At 38.1% G+C, this 18,995-nt stretch overlaps 1 protein-coding gene across 3 annotated transcripts in view; it reads right to left on the bottom strand.

Annotated features, from left to right (window-relative positions):
- Positions 1 to 18,995, bottom strand: part of BMPR1B (bone morphogenetic protein receptor type 1B) — a 416,974-nt gene that overhangs the window by 172,890 nt on the left and 225,089 nt on the right. For 2 of the 3 annotated variants that reach the window (XM_060654629.3, XM_060654632.3), the window contains exon 2: positions 10,171 to 10,327. The exons of the other annotated variant lie outside the window; for it this stretch is intronic. The gene's annotated coding sequence lies outside the window, so the exon portion shown is untranslated. The remainder of the gene's footprint in view (positions 1 to 10,170; positions 10,328 to 18,995) is intronic. 3 annotated transcript variants of the gene reach the window in all.

Below are 18,995 nucleotides of genomic sequence, written 5' to 3'. Positions count from 1 at the left end.
GGAGAAAGGAAATTGACTCTACATTGTGCCTAGTGAGTAGCTAAGGATGGGCTGTTTTCTCCTTTATAGGCCCTACTGTGAGTCCCATCACACAGAGTCACTTACCTTTAACTCTAAGGTTCTTTGTTCCCAAGTAATAAATACTTTAGGCCCCCAGGAGCCCACAGGAAAGTCACACAACCTACTAACCTACTAACCCTACAACCAAGTCTACTAACCTTTACTGCTGCTAGTTTAAGTACTTATCTATCATTAGTTTTGAGAAGTATTGACTGCACAATTAATAAACAGATCATTTGTTCTTTTCAACTAGAACAATGTTGTATATAAATTGCAAAGAAGCAAACTAAACAAGGAAACCACAGCAAAGAATGCATGTCCTTTTTAACTTTCATTTGGTATCACACCAACTAGTGCCCAACTAAACTAAAACATTTTATCATTTATAAATAGAAATTGTTTTGAAATTCATAGTGTATAGAACACATATAACCAGAGTAAATAATAAAGCTCAATTATATTTCATAAAATAAGGTAATAACAAAGAGCTGAAAAGCATCATGGATATAAACTAATTTTTATACTATCATTGTTGCTAATTGGACCTATATTAAAACTATATTAATGTTTCTTCATGCTTAATAATAATAGCTTAGCTCATAACTATGTATCAGTATTTCTGTTTTTCTCTTAAAACCACATATATATTTTTTATCATACTGAGGAAAATCTCAAACGTGATTTTTAACATAATATTTGTAATATAATTTCAGTAATTTTCTACTTTTAAAATGTGTACAGTTCTTAAAACCATATCTTTAATATTTATTTTCTAAAACTAGAGAACTAATTCACAGTAATTCAAAGTTTTCTACTATCACTCCAAAATGGAAACTTAAGAATGTCAGTAAGAATCTTCATGATGATGAGAATTTTTAATTCCATTAATCTCTGAATTGCTCTAACATCCAAATGACAGATATTATCCCACATCTGAAACAACGGTTTTTCTTTCATCATAAAGATGTAGCTATCTCTCGATATTCATAGTTTTTTCAAGAACAACCCATTCAGTAGACCTTTTCATTCATGCAGATACCTATAATTATCAACATGATATTAATGTAACAGAAGAACACTTATTTCTGGAAAAAATTACAGTATATTTTGTTGGGCAGTGGAAATGGAATCTCAAGAAAGCCGTAAGTGTCCTCTGCAGGGAAGGAGCAGGGAAGGTGGTCGTGAAATCACCCACACCAGAGGGATTTCAGTCAGCTGAAAGGAGAGAGTAGGAAAGATTGGGGTCAGGGTTCCATAAAACAAGCTAATGCCATACATTCCTTACGATAGAGAGTGAAAAACCCCAGCCAGGAAGGATTCAGAAAAAACTCACTCAATGGGAGAGGGAACCACCTGTCAACCACAATTAAGCTGACCTTTTTTATTATTCATTAATCATATGGCAATAGCCTATAAAAATACCACTGAAAGATTAAATTTAACAGGCAATGAAAATAGCCAGTCACATTAAGTCTGATCATCCATAAAAGAAAAGAAAAACAATACTGGTTTATTTTAGTGCTCTATGATGAATCTGCTTTCATATGGAAGATATAAACTATGAAACTAAGGAATATAATTATTCATGTTAAGGCCACATCTTTTTCTAGTCAAAATATATTTCAAAAAAATGAGAGAAAATAAAAAGAAAACAATAAAGCAAACTAATTTTATTTTTTTATTTTTATTTTTTTTAATTGTTTAATGTTTATTTATAATTGAAAGACAGAGACAGAGCGCAAGCAGAGGAGGGGCAGAGAGAGAGAGAGACGCAGAATCCGAAGCAGGCTCCAGGCTCTGAGCTGTCAGCACAGAGCCCGATGCGGGGCTCAAACCCACAGACAGTGAGATCATGACCTGAGCCAAAGTCAGACACTTAACCGACTGAGCCACCCAGGCGCCCCGAAAGCAAACTAATTTTAAACAAGAAATGAATGAGGTATCTACTACTCTAGTGTGAGTCATATAAAATGTGCTTCCTTCTGTTGGCTATCCTGCTTGACAGGACCTGAAATTTCCTTGAAAAGTGGTATCAAAAATAACTAAGGAAAAAAAAAGACTAAAAATGAAAAAATATTAATTTTACTTCTGAATTTGAAAGGATCTGAATATTGTCATATACATTCCTTTTTTTTTTAAGTTTTTTGTGTATTTATTTATTTAGAGACAGTGTGAGTAGGAGGAGGGGCAGAGAGTGAGAAGAGAGAGAATCCCAAGCAGGCTCTGCACCATCAGCACAGAGCCTGACGTAGGGTCAAACTCATGAAACTGTGAGATCATGACTTGAGCTGAAACTGAGAGTCAGATGCTTAACCAACTGAGCCACCCAGTAGCCCCTATTTCTGAGAGAGAATTAAATCACACTGTGACCTGGACTAAGGCAGTCTTTCTAGTTTTTGTCAGCTTTCATTTAACTACCGTGGAACAGGTAAATACTGTACAGGAGAACACTTTGAGGTGATTTTCCCCCTTCCTGTAATTTGCTTCCTTCTGGGTTTTTGGCCTATGCTGACCTAGAACAGGGCTGGAACTGAGCTGAGGATAGGTGGATGGTAAAAGTACGAAAGGTAAGAATAAAGAATATCCTTATAGTTTTCTTTTCATCATCCAATAAAGAGATGAAATAATGCTAATAAGACATCAATTTAATAATCAACCTGCTTACATTTTTATTTTGAAAATAATCGTACTGAACCATAGAATCAAAAAAATGGCTTTGTATAAATATTTGTGCTTAGAAAAGCATATACAAACTGCTACTAATACCTGATGCTTAAGTAACTCAATGGAGAACATGAAGGAGAGTAAAGGAACATCAAAGCATGTCCTCGGGATGAAGGGATCCCTGCTGATGAAGTAAAACCTCTTACTGTCCAACTCTTAATGGTACGTACAAAACTAACAACTCATACTTATGTAGCACTTCAGGTTTTTGTTTTTGTTTTTTACTTTTCTTTTTATTATTTTTTTGTCTTTTAGAGAGAGAGCACGTGTGCACACACACATGCACATGTAAGAGTGGAGGGTTCAGAGGGGGGGGGAAGGGAAGGAGAGACAGACAGAGAGAGAGAGAGAGAGAGAGAGAGAGAGAGAGAAGGAGAGAGAGAATCTTAAGCAGGCTCCATGCCTATGATGGAGCCCAACATGGGGCTTGATCCCATGACTCTGAGATCTTGACCTGAGCTGAAATCAAGAGTTGGTCATTCAACCAACTATGCCACCCTGGTGCCCAGCACTTCAGATTTTTAAAACGTGTTTTCATATGTTATCTCATTTGTTCATTAAGATGAGCCAATTAGAAAGTATCCCTACTTTACATATAAGGAAGCTAAGTGCAAAGCAGGTAAAGGAAGAGTCCAACATGTTAAAGTTTGAAAGAAGTGTAGACAGAAACTGAATTTGGTCTTTTCACATTTAACCCTTGACCCTTACTACTGTACTTTTCAATAATACTAGAGGGGCCATATCCTAGTGGAAATTACTTTTCTGTGGAAAAAACATGAATTCCTAGAGGAAATACTGAAGTCTTCCTGTTTGGGGCATATATGTTTTTGACGATAATGGCAAACACACACATACACAGAACATACACGGTAATAACAGTCATCCAAACTTAAAATTTCAAAATTCCACTTCTGGTCTCCCCCAATTCCGTTTAGTTACTAAAACTCAAGACTATATCTTTGTTTTTTGCTATTTTGTTTTTCAGATTTTTATTTAAGTTCTAGTCAGTTAACATATAGTATAATATTAGTTTCAGGATAGAACTCAGTAATTCATTACTTACATGCAACACCCAGTGCTCATCACAAGTGCCCTCTTGAATACCCATCACCCATTTAGCTCACCACCACCCCCGCCCACCTCCTTCCATTAACCCTGCTTGTTCTCTGTAGTTAAGTCTCTTATGGTTTGTTTCCCTCCCTCTATGAAGAGCCCATCTTTGAAATCTCTTGTCTTTTCCCTTCCCTCTGTTCCCACCAAAATTCAGATTTAGCTTTTATATAACCTTAAATACTGAAATCTAGTCATGTCACCACTCTCCTTCCTCCTCCAACAACTTTCTGCACTGCCACAAAAAAGAAAAAGTCAACATGCACTCTTGCCAACAACAGAGGGTTTGAACTTTTCTGCACAGAATACAGTCCTCTCTGCCATCTCGAACCGACCTTATTACCTTTCGGTTTCATTTCTCCTTTGCCCACAACACAAATCCTGTATTACACGCTCCTAATACACCAAACCGTATGCTCACCCACTGGAAATGTTATGTGTGTACTTCCACACTTCTGTGTATTTTCTTGGGATGACCTCTAAATCTTTATCTCTAGGAAGTAACATTTAAACTGGTGAAGAACTGGATCTATTCGAGAATGGAGATTAAAAGGAAAACTGGGGGGCACCTGGGTGGCTCGGTCAGTTAAGCGTCTTACTCTTGATGTCCGTTCAGGTCATGATTTCACAGTCGTTAAGATCAAACCCCGTGTCAGGCTCTGTGCTCGGCACAGAGCCTGCTTAAGATTCTCTCTCTTTCAAAAAAAAAAAAAAAAAAAAAAAAAACTTAATAGGAAAATTTCATTGCATGCTGTGACTCTGGTATTAACTCCTTCCTCTCCTTGCTTGTTGTGTTTCCTTCCTAGAAAGATGACAAATTGCTTGGCTTGCACTTGATAATGCTAAAACTATAAGGGAAAAGTGCATACCAGTTCCCAGGCTGCGAGCCAGTAAAGCAGTGATATGCTGCGCATTTCAGGAAGATCTGAGGGACCTGATAAGCACTTATGTCCTGAGTATTCACTCCTCTTTCTCTGTTTTATCTCCTTTGTCACAGAAAATGAGGCAATAACTAATTCCACAATATTAATGAAAATACATTCAACTACATGACTTACCTTTTGAAAGACCTACTAATCTAGACTTTAGGTAAACTATGCATAGTAGTTACGTAGAGATTTGAAGCAGGATACTACCTGAAACAGCAATCCTAAGGAGTATTTAAGTGCTAAAATTATGACAGTAGTATCCATGGAACTAACAGGGCCTCTACACACAAAAGATTGCTGCCATTTTCTTTTGGGCAGAACAACAAAGTTCAAAGTACAGTAATGAAAGTTATCACTGGGCTTACTGGCAATCAATACCAATTAAAAGCTACATTTTAAAAATGCATATCAGGTGTTACTGGAAAATGCATCCATCTGAATAGCAGCTATTGAAAAAAAGTTTATCAAAAAGGGTAAATAATGTATAAAAAGTCCCAAGTGAGTGATGAAAACCTTGTTCAGATGACAAGCCACATATCAGTTGGAAGCCAGTGCTCAGACTTATTGGCACCAACAATGTTTTCTTAATTTCCTAAGTGTGCATAACATCACACCACCCAGTTGGCCTAGAGTACCCTTATTTATTGCTTTATTCTATGAAAGACTACTTCAACTTACTTATATTGCTGACAAATCCATTTTATAATTTTCATTAGCAGTTCTAATGGTTCTTATGCAATATTTCATATTTATTTATGCTTTCATTCAGCAAAACAGTTGCTGAGTACCTGTTATGGGTTTGGCACTATAGACACAATCCCTATTCTCAGAAAGGCTAGAAGCTGGTGACAGTAGAGAGAAGACTAGTGAACGGCAATGACCGTGATATAAACAAGCCAAGCACAGTAAACCTAACTCTTCCTGGAGACTGAGCTCAGGGAAGGCATCTAGAGGAAGAAATGATATCTGAATTCTTAAAAGAAATTAACCAGAACATACAGGAAGATTTCAAATATATAGCACTTTGGGATGACGGTAAGACCCAAGGTATGGCCATGGAGTGAAGGCCTCAAGTGGTGTAACTATTCCTGTCCTAATACCACTGACCTTCAGTCCTCAGTACTGGGGGCTGCTACATTGCTAGGTTTCCTTTTTCCTGCCTGGTGACATTTTCAACTCATTTCATCCTATGGCTTTATTCTAATTTTTAAAATGTGACCCCATGTTTTGAGGTTTTTAAGAGAAAAAAAGATATAATTTTGTATATTCCCATAAGAATTTTTCTATCGGCATTTTCAGCCATTTATTAAAAAAATATTTATGGAGCAATAATAATTATTGAGCTATATGACAGGCTTGGCTTTAGGTGCTAGGAATATGATGGTGAAGCAGGTATGCCACACATGCCCTTATAGACTTTACATTCTAGTGGCGGGGGGGCGGGGGGACCTAACAAACAAATATGGTATCATCTCATAAGAAAAAAAAGGCAATAATAAAAGTGAAACAAAATAATGTGATTAATATTGGGGGGAAAAAAGTTTAGGCAAGGGGGACTAAGAAAAGCCTTGCCTGAAGCAGAATCCTTTGAGCTGAAGCCTTAATGATGAGAAGGAGACAGCCTAGAAAGATCTGAAGGAAGAGTATTCCAGGCAGAAGGAATTGCTAATGAAAAGATACTTGAATAAAAAGAATCCTTGGTATTCAACTGACCAAAAAAAAAAAAAAAAAAAAAAAAGCCCAATAATTAGACAATGACTGGATGATGTAGTGTTTCAGATCAGTGGTTCCTAAACTGTGCTGCACACTGGAATTATCTGAGATGCTTTTAAAAATCCAGATATCCTGCAATATCCCAGACCAATTAAACCAGAATCACTGGAGTAGAAGCCAGAGATCAGTATTCTTTAAAACTCTCCATGTGATTCTGATATGCAGTCCCAGTGGAGAAGCACTAATTTAGGCCATGGTGAAGAATTTAAATTTTAGTCTAATTACATAAACAGCTACTGAAAGATTAAAATTTCAACTGAAATTTGTCATGTACCTAGACTGTTTCATTTCAACCTGGATATTTCGTTAAAAGGAGCAATACACCTTAGACATGTTAGTTCCTGAAGCAAATTCTTTTGAACAACATAAATGAAGGCAATTATTGAAACACTTCCCTTTAAAAATGTGGGGCACCTGGATGGCTCAGTCAGTTGGGTATCTAAGTTTGGCTCAGGTCATGATCTCGTGGCTCACGAGTTCAAGCCCTGCGTCGGGCTCTGTGCTGACAGCTCAGAGCCTGGAGCCTGCTTTGGATTCCCCACCCCCCCCCCCCCCCCCCCGCCTCTTCTTCACTCATTTTCCCTCTCTCCCTCTTTCAAAAATAAGTAAACATTAAAAAATGTTAAAAAGTAAAAATTAAATAAAAATTAAATTTAGCTGAAAATTAGTTATTTTGGAAATGCCTACTGTATTCATTTTATGCACCTCCCTGTAAATTCTAGAATATATTTGCTTATATTTTGTGAATGACTTATCTCTTGTGAGGAAAACAAATACACAAACCTTTGAAACAGTATCTGAATTTTGCTGACATTATTCTTTTTGATGAGCTGTAAGACTGACCATGGGATTCCTCTAGTGTGGGTCACATGAGCACATGATCCACTCTGCTGTAAATGGTACAGCATTTTGTGGCACGTAATTCTGTAAGATTTCACCTACTAGAGCTGAGTTAAGAAACAATCTTTAAGGAGAAATGCGGTTGATTCACCAGCACTGCTGCGACCTGAGAAACTCATCACATTAAAATGTTTAGATACATTTATCAGATATAGATGACATTTCTATTGTTCAAATAAACACACCCGAATACCTTTTGTTGTACTGCACTGAGTAGAAAATAAAGCCCCTAATGGTAGTAAAACGTTTCATTTCCCAACTCTTGTGGTCAATTTAAATTCTTATTTTTTTTAACAATAACTGTGCCTAAATTAAGGAACCTAAATTAAACTGTAAGAAAAGCAAAAGCAAGGAAGTCCCGGTCACATTCCAGGAGAGCAAACCAAGCAGCTAAAAACTGATTGAACTATCATGTGGTGCTACAGTCCTAAGATTTCCACTGATACAGCATCTTCTCCAGTTTCAATTAACATATTAATATAGGCTAACCAGCTGAAGGAGTTCTACTTAAAAATCCAACCACTCCACAGAAGGTAAACTTAGGATATTCCTTTACTTATCTACCCAAAACAAAACTTCATCAGAATTGTGTAAGTAGGGGCGCCTGGGTGGCTCAGTCAGTTAAGCGGCCGACTTCGGCTCAGGTCATGATCTTGCGGTCTGTGAGTTCAAGCCCCGTGTCGGGCTCTGTGCTGACAGCCCAGAGCCTGGAGCCTGTTTCAGATTCTGTGTCTCCCTCTCTCTGACCCTCCCCCATTCATGCTCTGTCTCTCTCTGTCTCAAAAATAAAATAAATGTTAAAAAAAAGAAAATTAAAAAAAAAAAGAATTGCCTAAGTAAAAAAAAAAAAGTGCATATGTAAATATTATACTACCCCCAATTTTCCTCTAAAGGACAAATTTTCTACACAGTCTACTTGTCCTGGAATTCACAGAATGTAAGTAAAAAGGGTTGACAACTTCTACTAAAACTTTTCTTCGGAAAGCTCTATCTGATAAAGCCAGCCAAGGTAATCTCTCTATCTCAGAACAGCCTTTGCATTCTTTCTGTCCCTTTATGAAAACCCACAGCAATCCCAACTTGCATTACATACTTGTTTCCCTTTTCTTGTAGACAGTATCTGAACTGAAATCAGGAGCTATATTTTATGCATTTTTGCATATTCACACAACCTTTGTGGGGTTAAGCAAACATCTAATTAAGGAATGAATAATGAAAACTTATCAACCTCCCAAGGCTGAAGATAAGACAGAACAGCTCAGTGCTGGTATGACCTTCTGCAAATATACATCGCCACTTCCAAGCCCTGACTACCATTCTCTCCCTCCTTGGTAAACTAAAAGAGAAGTAAAAAAAAAATACATGAAAATGTGAAATGAGAGGCGCCCTTATGTTCCAAACAAGAAGGGTGGATCAATGAGAAAGAGGATTTGATGATTAAAGACTGCAGACTCAAATGAAAAATAAAATAGAACCATAAATCCATTCAATCACTTGTTCCTTCCGCAAACAATTTTGAATACCTAAAATATTCCAGGCACCTATAACATACAAAAGTAAATGAAACGCAACTCATGCCTCCAGGTAGCACACAGTTAAATGCTATAATGCACAGTAATAAAAGCAACGCAAGAGCTATGCCTAAGTGATACAGAGATACAAGTACCTCATTCAATGGTACTGATGGTAGTGGAACTAAGGTTTGTTTGTTTGTTTTTTACAACGTTTATTCATTTATTTTTGAGAGAGAAAGAGAGTGTGAGTGGAGAGGGACAGAGAGAGACACAGAATCTGAAGCAGGTTCCAAGCTCCGAGCTGTCAGCACAGAGCCCAACATGGGGCTCGAACCCACAAACCGTGAGATCATATCTGAGCCACAGTCAGATGCTTAACTGACTGAGCCACCCAGGCACCCTGATAGTGGAACTAAGTCTTAATAGGGTGAGTAGAAATTATTCTAGGATAAGAGGCAAAGGGGGATCCATTCCAGAAAGAGGCAGAACAAAGGCATAAAAAGCAAATAAATAAATAGGACATTTTAATTCCTTCATAAAGTGAACGACAAGTACAACTGTCATGAATAAACACGCTAAATAAACTGTTACTACCTTTCACAGCACAATTAAAATGCGAAGTCAACTGGGATAATCTGAAAATATTTTTATCAAAATCTGGCATTCCAATTACCTACTCACCTCATGTCACTTTTGTTACTTTATGATCCAGTTTTCCAATTATTTTATCATTTGCCACTTTTATAGGTTTGCCATGTACCTATGATGAAACTTCCTTTGTTCCAAAGACAGTTCAATAGTCTTAAAATCAGGTTATAATTAAATGAACAAGCCTACTGCCAATTTCACTAGGCTCCTTGCTGGAAATCAGACTGCATTGCAGAGAAATTTCCCTGAGGGCAAACTGTTGAGGCAAAATTATGACTATGACACGGACTAAGCAACCCTATGTTGCAACTTATTATATTATAGCTACACTTTGCAAATATTTTAAAAGATCATTCAAAGTATGGTTAATAAATCACTAAGTAACACTGCCTTCAATCTTGTGAAGACTGAATTTTCATCATCAGTGGGCCAGGCTGATGGCTAAAAAGTGATGTACTCTCCTACGTACAGTAATTGCAATCAACTGTGACGATCCATTCATTTTATATCACCTTTGACCCTTTTAAGAGGGCTGAATGGAGCCTGGTCCTCGATAGCCCTGTGAAGATACGGTCGTGTTTCACGTAGGCAGTGGTTTTCTGGTCGCTGGCTTTCACAGGCTGCCGCGTGCCTGGCTCTCCCACAAAAACCAGCTGGATAGTGTTGTTGCTGAAAGCAGAGGAGAAACCGAAGTGAAAAGATGCAGTGAACGGGGTCCAGCACAGGCAGACAAAATATCTGAAACTGTCGAAAAATTTTCCAAAGCGCACATGGCTCACTTATCTAGTGACACAGGACAAACTGAACTGCTGTGGCCAACAAGAAAGGAGACGCCAGCAGCTGCACACTCATCACCTTTAATGAAGCCTTCGCTCTTCACAGTTGTGAAACTCAACCATATGGTTCTTGATATTTGAAAAGATCCGTTTTAAGAATCACTGGGAAAATCTGTCAGTACTTATGCAGAGTTAGATTTTAGGAAGAGATGGGATTTCTCTTCACTTTTACAGAACATTTTTCCTCTTTTGCTACAAAAACACAAGGTTTCAATAGCTGGCCAGTTAAAACTATTACCATTCATAAATTCTGCATGTCTGAGAACTTGATATACCCTAAAACATGTACCACCCACAATCATAAGTTTGGCCTAGCCAAGAGAAAAACACCAAATTTAGAATCCCATTACATGCTATCACTGGAAATTCACTGAATGTTTAATTAGTAAAACTAGAAGATGAACCCGAGGATGTTCAGCTCAAGTGTTTTTGTTCTTTTTTTTTTTAACACAAAAGGTTTTATCTTCATCTCTAACAACATCTATTTCCACATTCTATAACTTTAGAATTCACCTCTAAAGGCTGGGTACAAAGGAGTGTGGTAGATTTTATTTTCCAAAAATGCCCACAACAGTATCGCCCACAGCAAATGCTCTTCTTACATCCATTTGAGAGGTGAAGTCTAAACTCTTTCTCCTTAACTCTGGATAAGCTTATGACTATGGTAAAAGTGAACCTCTGTGCTTCAAGGCCAGGGGATAACATGTGATTCAACTCCCCCCTTACTCCTAAGAACCTGTGTTCTTGAAGTCTTTAGTTGCCATTTTAGCAGTCTCACCATGCAGAGGACAGACACAGTGCCGTAAAAGAGAGACCCAAGTTCCCCATAGTGGGGAAATCAGAGAGGCCTCCAGACTAAGTGAGCACAGACGTGCATGGACAGCTCCTAGCTGCTTCAGTCCCCCTGCTGTTCCTGCTCCAGACCCCATCTGACTGCAAAGGCACGAAACACTCTGTGCCAGAACCACCTAGTGGAGCTCTGCCCAAATGCTGACACACACATACCAGGCAAGACAGGTAAGAACACTGTTCTTTGCTATTTTAAGTTGCTAAGTTATATAGTTATAAAGCTACAGTTTTGTCAAAACGCAACACATAACTGGAACACACTTTAATATCAGGTGTGAAGTGGGATAATAAAAAATTGGATAAACCCAGAGGTGCCTGGGTAGCTCAGTGGGTTGAGAGTCTGACTCTTGGTTTTGGTTCAGGTCCCGAACTCACGATTCTGTGAGTTTGAGGTCCACAGCACAGGGCCTGCCTGGGATTCTCTGTCTCCTTCTCTCTCTGCCCCTCCCCCACTCATTCTGTCTCTCTGTCTCAACAATATATAAACAAACATTTTAAAAATTTTAAATAAACCCAAACATACGGTATTGGTCTTTGGACCAGACCGTAGATGGAAGCTGAAGGAGACTATTAGTGGAAGACTAATAGTCCTCAAAGAGTTGGACTGTGAGAGTTCCAGAGAAATAAGTGTTTTGTTTTTGGAAGAGGCAGAAAAGGAGACTCTTGTTACATGGCTGCAGTACATTTAGCAATATTGCTGCCCACAGTGATGTGGAAAATAAAAAAAGCACCTAATGATATCCAAAGATCTGGCTAAGGAGATTTTCAAGCAGAATAGTGAAAGAAACGCCTGCCTTCCTTTTGCTACTTAGCATGAGATGTACAGAGATGTACAGAGAATGGTGAGTTAAAAATTTTTTTGCTTTTCAGCAAAATTTGGAGGGTCTATAAAGAGACAGGATTTGCTGGGTTTCCAAAACAAAACTGTTTTTCATTCCCTATCACTTCAGAGAGCAAAAGAGTCTCAAAGTAATGGCAAGGCTCAAGGAAAAGCAAAATGCAGGTGTAGTCAGAAAGATCTGGTCCACAAATAAAGGTAAGTGTGTGATTAAAAGTACTCTTTATTAACACCTCAGGAATATTAAGGTGGTGCCTTATAAGTCCTGTAAGACAGAAAAAAAGGCCTTATAAGGATCTTCTAGGCATATGTAGCCAACTTTCTTTGATGAACAACTGGACACAGGGAATCTTAAGGGTGTTTATCCAACTGCAGCCTGATAGGGAAGCCCTGAAAAAGGAGAGATTATATGCAAAATTTTACGGGTGTGGCTTTTGCTAACAGTGGATTACTTTTTTTTAAGATTTTATTTAAATTACAGTTAATTAACATATAGTGTAATATTAGTTTCAGGAGTAGAATTTTGTGATTCTTCACTGACATACAACACCCAGTGCTCATCACAAGTGCCCTCCTTAATACCCATCTAGCCCATCCCCCCCCACTCACTTCCCCTCCAGAAATCCCCATTTTGTTCTCTATAGTTAAGAAGAAGCTGTTTTATGGTTTCCCTCTCTTTTTCCCATGTTCATCAGTTTCATTTCTTAAATTTCACATATGAGTGAAATCATATAGTATTTGTCTTTCTGACTTATTTCACTTAGCGTAATATACTCTAGCTCCATCCACGTCATTGCAAATGGCAAGATTTCATTCTTTTATGGCTGGATATTATTCCACTGTATGTATGTACTACTTCTTTATCCACTTACAAGTCAATGGACATTTGGGCTCTTTCCATAATTTGGCTATTGTCGGATGTGCAGGGGTGCAGGGGCTCCTGGGTGGCTCAGTCGGTTAAGCATCCAACTCTGGACTTCAGTTCAGGTCATGAGCTCATGGTTTGTGAGCTCATGGTCTGCACCATCAGAGCCTGCTTGGGATTCTTTGTCTCCCACTCTCTGCCCCTCCCCTGCTTGTTCTCTCTCTCTCTCTCTCTCTCTCTCTCTCTCTCTCTCAAAATCAATAAATGTTAAATACATACATACATACATACATACATACACCGGGATGAACGTGTCCCTTTGGATCAGTATTTTTGTGTCCTTTGGGTAAATACCTAGTAGTGCAATTGCTGGATCATAGGGTAGTTCTATTTTTAACTTTCTGAGGAACCTCCATACTGTTTTCCAGAGTGGCTGCACCAGTCTACATTCCCACCAACAGTGTAAGAGCATTCCCCCTTCTCCTCATCCTCACCGACAGTTGTTATTTCCTGTGTTGTTAACTTTGGCCATTCTGACAGGTGTGAGGTACTATCTCCTCATGGTTTCAATTTGTACTTCTCTGATGATCAGTGATGTTGAGCATCTTTTCATGTGTCAGCTGGCCATCTGTATGTCTTCAGAAAAATGTCTATTCATGTCTTCTGCCCATTTCTTAAATAGATTATTTGGTTTTGGGGTGTTGAGTTTGATACGTTTTTTATAGATTTGGGATACTAACTCTTTATCAGATTCTGTCATTTGGAAATATCTTCTCCCATTCTGTAGACTGCCTTTTAGTTTTGTTGATTGTTTCCTTCACTGTGCAGAAGCTTTTACCTTGATGAAGTCTCCATACTTCAGTTTTGCTTTTGTCTCCCTTGCCTCTGGAGGCATATCTAATAAGACACTGCTATGGCTGACATCAAAGAGGTTGCTGCCTGTGTTCTCCTCCAGGATTTTGATGGTTTACTGTCTCACATTTAGATCTTTCATCTATTTTGAATTTGTTTTTGTGTATGGTGTAAAAAAGTGGCCCAGTTTCATTCTTTTGCATGTTTCTGTCCAGTTTTCCCAACACCATGATTTGAAAAGACTGTCTTTTTTCCACTGGATTATCTTTTCTGCTTTCTTGAAGTTGACCGTATAGTTGTGAGTTCATTTCTGGGTTTTCTATTCTGTTCCACTGTCATATTGTGCTAATGCCATATTGTCTTGATCATGACAGCTTTGTAATATAACTTGGAGTCTGGAATTGTGATGCCTCCTGCTTTGCTTTTCTTTTTCAAGACTGCTTTGGCTATTTAGAGTCTTCTGTGGTTCTATACACATTTTAGGATTGTTTGTTCTAGCTCTGTAAAATATGCTGGTATTATTTTGATAGGGATTGCATTAAATGTGCAGACTGCCTTCAGTAATATAGACATTTTAACAATATTTGTTCTTCGAATCCATGAGCCATGGGATGTTTTTCCATTTCTTTGTGTCATATTCAATTTATTTCATAAGTTCTATAGCTTTCAGCATACAGATCTTTTACATCTTTGGTTACTTTTAATACTAAGTATCTTATGGCTTTGATGGAATTGAAAATGGGATCAATTCCTTAATTTCTCTTTCTGCTGCTTCATAATTGGTATATAGAAATGCGACAGATTCCTGTACAATTATTTTGTATCCTGAAACTTTACTGATTCCACGTATCACCTTGAGCAATTTTCGGGGGAGTCTTTTGGGTTTCCACATAGAGTATCATGTCTTCTGAGAATATTGAAAGTTCAACTTCGAGGAGCACCTAGGTGGCTCAGTTGGTTGAGCACCCAACTTCACCTCAGGTCATGATCTCACAGTTCATGAGTTCAATCCCTGGGCTGGGCTCTGGGCTGACAGCTCAGAGCCTGAAGCCTGGCTCAGATTCTGTCTCCCTCTCTGCCCCTCTCTCACTCATGCTTTGTCTCTCTCTCTCACTCAAAAAATGAATAAACTTAAAAATATTTTTTTATAAAGATGTTCAACTTCTTTGCTGATTTGGATGTCTTTTATTTCTTTTTGTTGTCTGATTTTCTGAGGTTAGGATTTCTAGTTCTATGTTAAAAAACAATGGTAAGAGTAGATATCCCTGACTTGTTCCTGACCATAGTGGAAAAGCTCACAGTTTTTCCCCACTGAGGATTATATTAGCTGGGGGTCTTTCATATATGGTCTTTCTGAGGTTAGGTTCCCTCTATCCCTACTTTGTTAAAGGTTTTTATCAAGAATGGGTGCTGTCCTTTGTCAAATGCTTTTTCTGCATCTATTGAGAGGATAATATCATATGATTCTTATCATTTCTTTTCTTAATGTAGTTAGATGCTGACTGAACTGTGAATATTGAACCACCCTTGCAGCCCAGGAATAAATCTCACTTGATCATGTGGTAAATAATTCTTTCAATGTACTCTTGGATTTGATTTGCTAGTACCTACCTGAGAATATCTGCACCCATATTCATCAGAAATATTGGCCTGTAATTGTCCTTTGTAGTGCAGTCTTTGTCTGGTTTTGAAATCAAGGTTATGCTGGCCTCAGAGAATGAATTTGGAAGTTTTTCATTCCATTTCTATTCTTTGAAACAGTTTGAGAGAAACAGGTATTAACTCTTCTCTAAATGTTTGGTAGATTTCTCCCAGGAAGGCATCTGGTCTAAGACCTTTGTTTGTTGGGAGATTTTTGATAACTGATTCAATTCCTTTGCTGGTTATTGGTCTGTTCAAATTTTCTGTTCCTTCCTGATTCACTTTTAGTAGTTTATATGTTTCTAGGCATTTACCCATTTCTTCCAGATTGCCCAATTTGTTGGCATATAATTTTTTATAATACTCTCTTAGAATTGTTTATATTTCTGTGGTGTTGGTTGGATCTCTCCTCTCTCATTCATGATTTTATTTATTTGGGTCCTTTCTCCTTCCTTTTTGGTAAGTTTGGTTATCAATTGTATTAATTCTTTCAAAGAACCAACTCATTGATCTGTCCCACTGTGGGATTTTGTTTGTTTATATATCATTTATTTCTGCTCTAATCTTTGTTTTTAATTTTTTTAATGTTTATTTATTTTTGAGAAGGAGAGAGAGAGAGTGCACATGCAGGTGAGCAGCAGAGAGAGAGGGAGATAGAGAATCTAAAGCAGGTTCTGCACTGTCAGTGCAAAGCCTGATGTGAGGCTCAAACCCACGAACTATGAGGTCATGACCTAAGCTGAAGTCGGATGCTCAACCAAGTCACCCAAGTGCCCCTGCTCTAATCTTTATTATTTTTCTTCTGCTGCTGGCTTTAATTTTCATTTGCTCTTCTTTTTCTAGCTCCTTTAGGTGTAAGGTTAGGTTTTGAATTCGTGATTTTTCTTGCTTCTAGAAGTACGCTTGTATTGCTATATACTTCCCTCTTATGACTGCTTTGGCTGCATCCCAAAGGTTTTGGACACGTGTTTTCATTACGATTTGTTCCATGTATTTTTTAACTTCTTCTTTAATTTCCTGGTTTGCCTTTTCATTTTTTAGTAGGATATTCTTTAAACTCCATGTATTTATGGCCTTTCCAAATTTTTTTCTTGTGGTTGACTTCAAGTTTTATAGTGTTGTGGTCAGAAAATCAGCATGGTATGATCTCAATCTTTTTGTACTCACTGAGGCCTGACTTATGGCCCAGTATGTGACCTATTCTGGAGATTGTGCTATGTGAACTTGAAAAGAACGTGTATTCTGCTGCTTTAGGATGAAATGTTCTGAATATATCTGTTAACTCCATCTGGTCTAGTGTGTCATTCAAAGCCAATGTTTCCTTGTTAATTTTCTGAGTAGATAATCTGTCTATTGCTGTAAGTGGGGTGTTAGAGCCCCCTACTATTATGGTACTATTATCAATGAGTTTCTTTATGTTTGTTATGAATTGATTTATATATTTGAATGCTTTCAAGTTTGGGGCAGAAATATTTACAACTGTTAGATCTTGTTATTATGATGTAACACCCTTCTTCATCTCTTGTTACAATCTTTGGTTTAAAATCTAGTTTGTCTAATATAAGTATGGCCACTCTGGCTTTCTTTTGACATCCATTAGCATTATAGATGGTTCTCCATTCCTTCACTTCCCATCTGCAGGTGTCTTTAGGTCTGAAATGAGTCTCTTATGGGTAGTATACAGATGGGTCTTGTTTTCTTTTGTTTTTTCCCATTCTGATAGCCTATGTCTTTTGATTGGAGCATTGAGCCCATTTGCATTCAGAATGATTACTAACAGATATGAATTTAGTGCCATTGTGTTACCTGTTATTTAATTGTTTCTGGAGATTTTCTCTGTTTCTTTCTTGTCTTTGTTGCTTTTGTCTTTCCCACTTAAAAAGTCCCATTTAACATTTCTTGCAGGGCTGTTTTAGTGGTCATGAACCTGCAAGCTTTTGTTTGTCTATGAAAATCTTTATCTCCCCTTTTATTCTGAATGACAGCCTTTATGGATAGAATACTCTATCCAGAGTATTCTGCATATTTTTCCTATTTAGCATGTTGAATATATCATGCCACTCCCTTCTGTCCTGTCAAGTCTCTGTGGCAATATCTGCTGCTAACTTTGCCCTTGTAAGTTAGGGATTTCTTTTTTCTTTCTCCTATTAGTATTTTTTCTTTATCTATATATTTTGTAAATTTAACTATGGTATGTTTTGGTGTTGGCCTGCTTTTGTTGATTTTGATCAACAAGTTGATCAAGTTCTCTGTGCCTCCTAGATTTGGATTTTTTTTTCCTTCCCTAGACTAGGGAAGTTTTCAGCTATAATTTGCTCAATTAAACTTTCTGCCCCTTTTCCCCTCTCCTTCTGGTGACTCCTATGATATGAATGCTATTATGCTTTATGGAGTTGCCGGGTTCTCCAAGTCTACATTCATGATCCAATATTTTTATTTCCCTCTTCTTTCAGCTTCATTATTTTCCATAATTTTAGCTTCTATATAACTTATTCATTCCTTCACTTCTTCCATCCTTGTGCCCATTACCTCCAGTCAGTTTTATATCTCAGTTATAACATTTTTTTAAATTTCAGCCTGACTGGTTTTTAGGTCTTTTATCTCCATGGTAAGAGACTCCCTGGGGTCTTCTATGTTTTTCTCAAGGGCCAGCTACTATACTAATGATTGTTGCTTTAAATTCTTGATCAAGCACATTATTTATACCTGTTTCAATGAGATCCCTGGCCATGACCTTTCCTTGTTCTTCCTTTTGAGATGAATTCCTCTAATTTGACAGTTTGTCTACATCTCTGTCTTCTTCTGTGTGTTAGAAAAGCCTGCTATGTTTCCTGATCCTGAGAGTAATGGCTTTATAAACAAGAGGTCATACACTGTTCAGGGCCTGGCACTTTGGGAAGTGTCTCTGGTGTATGCTCTGTGCACTCTGCTACTGTGTTTTGGATGCTCCTTCCTCCTCAGGTCAGTCCTCTGAAGAGTTTCCCCCTGTCTGCAGTGGGGAGTGTTTTGACCCTGTCCAGGGTATGGTGAGTTTTGACTAGGTGTGCTCTGCTCTTGTTAAGAGAGAACTGATGATGCTGGAGCACCTGGGTGGCTCAGTCAGTTAAGCATCCAACTCTTGACTTCAGCTCAGGTCATGATCTCACGGTTTGTGAGTTCAAGCCCCACATCAGGTTTCATGTTGACAGTGTGGAACTTGCTTGGGATTCTCTCTCTCTTCCCCCTTTTCTCTGCCCCTCCCCTGCTCTCTGTCTCTCAAAGTAAATAAACAAACTTCAAAAAAAATAAAAAAGAGATGTATACTATTTCCACTAGAACCGAAGCTTTGCAGACTCTATGCTCAGTAGATGTGGTGTATGTGGTGGGGGAGGGGGGTACTGGTCGTCTGGGGACAGGCCCACTGCTCTAGTTCTCAGGTACACTTGCCTGGGAAAAGCAGCACCTGCAGAGCTCAAG

The sequence above is a fragment of the Panthera onca genome, chromosome B1 (assembly GCF_046562875.1).
Source record: "Panthera onca isolate mPanOnc1 chromosome B1, mPanOnc1 haplotype 2, whole genome shotgun sequence".
NCBI classification, from domain to species: Eukaryota; Metazoa; Chordata; class Mammalia; order Carnivora; family Felidae; genus Panthera; species Panthera onca.
This window is presented reverse-complemented; position numbering and strand designations above follow the sequence as displayed.